Source organism: Nicotiana tabacum, chromosome 16 (genome assembly GCF_000715075.1).
Source record: "Nicotiana tabacum cultivar K326 chromosome 16, ASM71507v2, whole genome shotgun sequence".
NCBI lineage: Eukaryota > Viridiplantae > Streptophyta > Magnoliopsida > Solanales > Solanaceae > Nicotiana > Nicotiana tabacum.
The window spans coordinates 116,856,569-116,863,174 of record NC_134095.1 but is presented as its reverse complement, the minus strand read 5'-3'; the positions used below and the strand labels follow the sequence as shown (position 1 = coordinate 116,863,174).

The 6,606-nt window shown below is 35.4% G+C and overlaps 1 long non-coding RNA gene across 1 annotated transcript; it reads right to left on the bottom strand.

Annotated features, from left to right (window-relative positions):
* Positions 1-2,201: 2,201 nt before the first annotated feature.
* On the bottom strand, positions 2,202-6,162 carry LOC142170757 (uncharacterized). The gene is made up of 2 exons (XR_012700242.1): positions 5,879-6,162; positions 2,202-4,648 (listed from the first exon to the last, which is right to left on the bottom strand). It is a non-coding gene; the product is annotated as an uncharacterized LOC142170757 (long non-coding RNA).
* Between the last annotated feature and the right edge of the window lie 444 nt (positions 6,163-6,606).

Sequence of the window (6,606 nt, the reverse complement as noted above, 5' to 3'; positions counted from 1 at the left end):
CGTTTTGTCTGCTGATTTTGGACTAACCCATACAAAAAAATGAAAATCTGAAGAAGCCGTAGAACACCAAGAAACGATCCCCCCTATCAATCATCTTCTTCAAGCAGCTATTTTCCATGGCTGATTCTCAACACCAAACGACCACCCTCATCTCTGATTTTTCATCTCCCTTCACAAAAATCACACACACACACACTGATAGGAGATAGCCAAAATTCCCTAAATCAGCCACAACAACAACCCTCCTCTATTCTTCAGTCGCGATGCACAGAGGCTTAAAAAGAGAAAACCGGACATAAAACTTAAGAGATGAAAGATTAAAGGAGTTGAAGAGCTTTCCTTGAGGAGTATTTTTTCTTGAATTTTCTTACCTCTTCTGATCCGAATCCAAAAAACGAAAAATACAAAAAAAAAAAAGAAGAAACATTTCTTTCTAGATTTGATCTTACTCAAAAAATTAAAAAAAAAATACACAAAGTTTAGTTTAAGTTTCAGAAAACATAATTTTTCTTTTGGAATTTCTTCCTTCTTTTTTTTTGGATTCTGGTGCAAAGAATGGGATTCGATTGAGTGAAAGTGAATTGAGCTATTTCCGGTGCCGTTCGAGTTTGCTACTGGTTCACGGTTCCGTTTGTTTTCTGTCACAATTTCTTCATTTGGAGTTTGCCATCAAAAGTTGTATTTGCTGGTTTTCCCATTATTATTAAAGAGTTGTTTTCTTGCCAGGTTCATTTCTATCCTTTTCTTCCTCCCTTTTATTTCTATTTTTGTGTGATTAAAATGTGATAAGTGCCATTAAAAGACTATGTTGAGCTTTACTGATTAGGATTATTCTTTGATTTTGGTTTGGTATTTAAAATTCTTTGACACAATTGTGTTAAATTTAATATTTGGGTTACATGATGTTTTTATTTGTTTACACTGTGATCATGAATGTATAATTATGGAAGAGGTTCTCATGTGTTGGATTAAAGTGAGGTTAGCTTGAGGTTAGGATTGATTGGCTTACTTCTCTCATGTTTGAAAGTAGAAAATAAGTGTTAAATATTTTGATGAAATTCGGCAGTGAATGAAGGATTTGTGAAATAAGTTTATGGTAGTGAGGTAATGAATTTGAGATTGAGTGGTAAAAACAAAAATGGATAGAGTTAGAAATATTTAAATAGTTTTCCTGCTGCTTCGGTTCGTACTATATTATTAGTATTCTTAACTCTCATACATCACTTTCTTTGGATTATCCTTATCTTAGTTGCTTGGTAAATATATTTGTGTGCACGATTGGATGGAAATGATTCTATGATTGAATTGGGTCGTGGAGAGTGGTAGAAAGGCCGAAGCGCATTCGCGATTAATTTGTTCTCATGTTTTTTAGGAATTGGGCTTGTTCGGATGCATGAAATGAAGAGTTAAAAGGATACGAGCATAAAAACTCTTTTAGCGAAAGTGTTCCATAATCACATTCCTTTCACGCATAATCTCAAAGTAGTTTAGTAAAATAATTCATGAAAATCGTAGTTTGCTTTATGCGTGATTACTAAACCATCGTGATTATGGGTACGGTTCCCGTGACATAGTTACGATGCTTAATTTCTTAAATTCGGGTGTGCATTTCATGTGACCCGATCATAACAACTTCGAACAATAATAAAATACACATGTCACGAATCGCGGGTACATTTCATATAGCGTGGTTTGCGGTGTGTTCCAAAACGGCAAGTGTACGATATTCGTAACTTGTTCAAAAAATAATTCCATAACTCCTAAAGCAGTTAAAATAATTAAAAGCGGTTATAAAGCTAAAATGCACAATAAGTTTAAAACATGTAGTAAATCAGATAATAGGCCATTTATTAATAGTTTAAGTGACCGTGCTAGAACCACGGAACCCGGGAATGCCTAACACCTTCTCCTGGGTTAACATAATTCCTTACTTAGAATTTCTGGTTCGCATACTTTTAAAATAAAGTCAAAATTTCCTCGATTTGGGATTTTAAAATAAACCGGTGACTTGGGACACCAAATAATTTATTGCAAGTGGCGACTCTGATAAATTAATTAATCCCATTTCGAATAATATCACTTTAATTGGAAAAACTCCCTTATATCCCCTCTCGGATGGTAAAAAAGGAGGTGTGATAGCTCTGGCAACTCTGCTGGAGACCATAACCTAGATCTTTGGTTCAGGGTTCAAGAATTCGAGCTTAGAATAACTATTATACTTGGCTTTTATTTATTATCTGATTTTATTGCATGTTTGGGCCTAATGTGCTAAATGTCGTTTTTTACCGCTTTGATATTAATTGACTTGTATATAAACTGTTGCGAAATCCTTCTCTTCTCATCTTCAGGGATGTGCACGCTGGCTGACTCCTTTTCTGTTAGTCTCATACGTTAAATTAGAAAGAGTCTCGGACAGGTTACAATACCGGATGGCCTTTTGGTTCCCGGTACGTAGCCCCCCTTCCCTCGGCTTGAGTTGTCCGCTCGGGTAAACCAAGTCTAGAACAATACACCCAAATTTTAAACCTAGAATAACTCAGTCTCATGCCAGATCCCTAGTAGGAATGCTTGTTTGCATCACGTGCATTTGACTTTGGGGACTCAACACAGTGGTTGGGTCCATATAGGACAGGTGTACCCAAATTAAAAAGACCACCTGATGCATCTTACGTGCTACTTGCGCATTTGTTTGTTTCATCTTGCATGTTGACCAGCTTCTAGAATAGGGAAAGAAAATAAAAAAAAAGAAAAAAATAAAAGAAAAAGGAAAAAAGAGTGGGGTGTATATTTGAAAATCCTGAAACTTTGCCGAAATTCTGGAAAAAAAAAGAAAGAAAAAGAAAAAGAAAAGTCATTTCAAATTGAGCCAAAAATATTCAAGTGCCATGATTCCCTGTTCTGTCAAAACTAACCGAACTACGCGAGCTTGATTCTCACCAGATGTGAGATACATAGGCAAATCTCATCGGTTCCGACCCCAATTTATAAAAATCCAAAAATATTTTCCTTTAATTCCTTCTTTAGAAGCATTTCCTTAGAAAATTCAAAAAAAAAAGAAGAAGTTTTTAAACTCAAAAATAGTTTCCTTCTTTCTGAAGTCTTTCATATGGAAAAAGAAATAAAAATCAAAATCAAAAATCAAAATCCAAAATACGGGTTTCCTTTATTTTGAAGTATTTTTCTCAAAAATTCAAAAAAAAAATTGAATAAAAAAAATCTTTTCCTTATTTAAAAGTCTTTTTTTCAAAAAAAAAAATATGAAAAATTGAAGTCCAAAAATATTTTCGCTTTTCTTTAGAAGTGTTTTTGTAAATAAATAAAAACTCAGAAATCCAAAATATTTTCTTAAAAGTCCCTCTTTAAAAAATTAAGTGGCAACATCCAAAATTCAAAAATATTTTCTTTCTTCTTTAAAAAAAAACAAATGAAAATTCAAACAAAAATATTTTCTTTTTACTTGTAAAATTCCCAAAGTTCAAATCAAAAGCAAATGAATTTTTAGAAGTCTTTCTTTCAAAAACAAAACAAAAACCAAAATAAAAAAAATATTTCCTTTATTCTTTTAAAGCATTTCTTTCAAAATTCCAACAAAAATAAATTAGTTTATTTACTCCATTTTCGATCTTCCCGAACTACGCAAGATCTGATTCATGCGGTGTCATGATACGTAGACAATACTCATCGGATTCGATCATAGCCATAAAATTAACTAAGTGAAAAATAAACTGAAAAAAAAGAGAAAGAAAAATTGAGTGAAAAAGAGAGTGACAAAAAAAAAGAGTGCCAAAAAAATAAAAGTGCGACAAAAACGAAATAAAAAAAATCAAGAGTGATTAAGAGAGGCAGAAATAAAAGAAAAGGGGTACATACTGAAAGGGTTAACTAAGGCTGGAATGAAATATGCAACCGTTCAAAAAACATGGTAGAAACGTTTAACTGTTTAGGTGCATTGCATCCAAACGTGCGATTTCCAATCTGTTAAGCGTCTCAAAACTAACAAGGTTGTTGGGTGTGCAAACTAGCCAGATTTTGGTGGTTGGTTTTGTTGGTAGTCTAGCCTCCCCTCCTTCACAAGATCCAAAGGCACAGATGGCCTCCGCAAGCAATCTACCAATCATCGGTCCTGAGGATAGCCCGACATCGGCTATTTTGCAGCTAGAATCAGCAGCTGCTGAAGAGAATAAGATATTGCGTCTCCGCATATTGGAAATGTGGGACGCCTGGTCTAATGGTCGGGAACCGCCAAGTGCAATCCCTGGGTTCCCTGAGTTGATCCCCAGGTCAAGTGAGGTTGCCAACGCCCCTGTGCCCAACACGCTCATCCCATGCAGGCACCCTCCAATGCCGTTCAATGATCCTGGCATGCCTTCTGTGGTTTACCCCCAGGCGTTAGTTTCCTGGGCACCTCCAATATTGTTCTCTACAGTACCAGTCTGCACTAGAACAAAACCAACTTTACCACGACCATATGTTTGAGCCTCCAATGTTCACCTTTCAACGTCCACAACTTCAATTAGAAATAACATATGTAACCCCGTACTCTTTCATTCAACCTCCGCAATATGATCTCTCATGGGAGAAAGAAAAGGTTGTTAAAAATCACCAGTAAGAGGAAATGGCCCGGAAGATGAAGCGCCTGGAACAAAGCCTAAAAAACATGGAAGGTTTGAGTGGTCAGAAGAGTGTGTCACACCTCCTTTTTCCTTCCCCCGGAAGGAGTATAAGAGAGTTTTTTCCAATTTAAGTGACAATCGAAACATGATTATTTTATTTAAAATTTAGAGTCGCCACTTGGGATAACTAATGCTGTCCCAAGTCACCGTTTTTAAATCCCGAATCGAGGAAAGATTGACTCTGTTTTACAATCCGCGAACACAGAAATCCGGGTAAGGAATTATGTTAACCCGAGAGAAAGTGTTAGACATTCCGGGGTTCCGTAGTTTTAGCACGATCGCTCAACTGTTATTATTGGCCTATTTATTTGCTTTTTAAAACATCTTTGATACCTATATGCACTTTTTATCCTTTTAAACGGCTTTTAATGATTCAATTGTTATACAACTAATTATTTAATTACACCTTGCGAATCATGTCACGGGAATTGTACCCACGATCCACAACATGTTTATTTTATTAATTTTTGAAGTTGTTATAACCGGGTCACATGAAATGCACACCCGAATTGAGATAAAATATCACAGTTATGCCAGGGAAACCGTACCTATAACTATGAATTTTTTTTAATTAATCACGTCTGAAGTATAGGCCAAATTATTGAGTTCTTCATTAGTAGGCTAGTATAGCAATTAAGTGAAAGGGTCACTCCTCATTATGCATATGACCGCAACAACTCACTTATAAAATTCAATGGCATCTTTTAATGATTAAAACCATATCTACCTACATGATATGAGTAACAACTAAGCATATCCAAAATTCAAGGTAACGCTAAAACTAAAAGGCTGTAAAAATTAATAGAAATCAATTTCAAAATATAACCAAACAAAATTCATAAGGCAATATAATAACAAATACAAGAAAAGAGTTAGTTGTTACTCATATCACATGTAAAACTGCTGGAAAGTACATAACCCAGAATTAATGAGATTCTTCTTTTAGGTACCAAAATAATAACTCGGCCAAGCTTAATGTGATTCTTACAACTTTTTGCCTTTTATCTTGTACATTTACCACCCTGCTTTTCTCTATTTGCTTTAGATTTTATAATGATCAAGAGCAAAATGCGATTGCAGTTAGATGTTCTACCTCTTACGAGTAGCTTTTCATGTTATTTATATAATCTACTTTACAAATTGGTGAAGAGTTTGAGGGGACAGGGATTAAGATTTAAGCTATTAAAAAAAATAATGAGACGAACCTTAGGGATTGAAGCTATATATATTTACTTGAAAGAAATTGCAACTGCGTACAAAGCTTGAAAACGAATCGGCAATCAAACTTAAACAACAGCCACAACCACACCGGAAAAACTCGAACAGAACCGGCTACTCGATACCTCAACGGAAAACCTCACTGTCCAAACTTGCATTGCAAAACCAATCATTTTCCTCACGGTAGAACCAGTAATCTTCCTCTGTTTTAGGCTCTAAACCCCACTCTGTTTTTTTCCTCTATTTTTTCCAGATTCATTTTCATTTCCTTGTTTCTATGCGTTGTGTGTGTGTGTGTTTTATAGGGGTCTTGCTGCTAGCTCCTCTTTGGAGATTAGAGGAGTGTGTACGTCCATCTCATTGAAGAAGTATTAAGCATGTGCCTAATAAAAGTTTTCTTTGGTTTGGTAGCCAACCTTGTTGACTTGGTTTGGTTGGTAGCCAACCTTGTTGAATTAGTTTGGTTTGGTAGCCAACCTTGTTGACTTGGTTTGGTTGGTAGCCAACCTTGTTGAATTAGTTTGGTTTGGTAGCCAACTTTGTTGAATTTCTTTGGTTTGGTAGCCAACTTTGTTGAATTGTGAAAAGTGTGTGTAAATTGTCAAATATGGTAGGCTTTAGAGAGTGAAGCTTTGGCTATAAAAGGAGAGCTTCAACTCTCATTTCCACACACCAACAAAGAGAGAAAGAAAGAGTGAGGTTTCACAGACAAGGT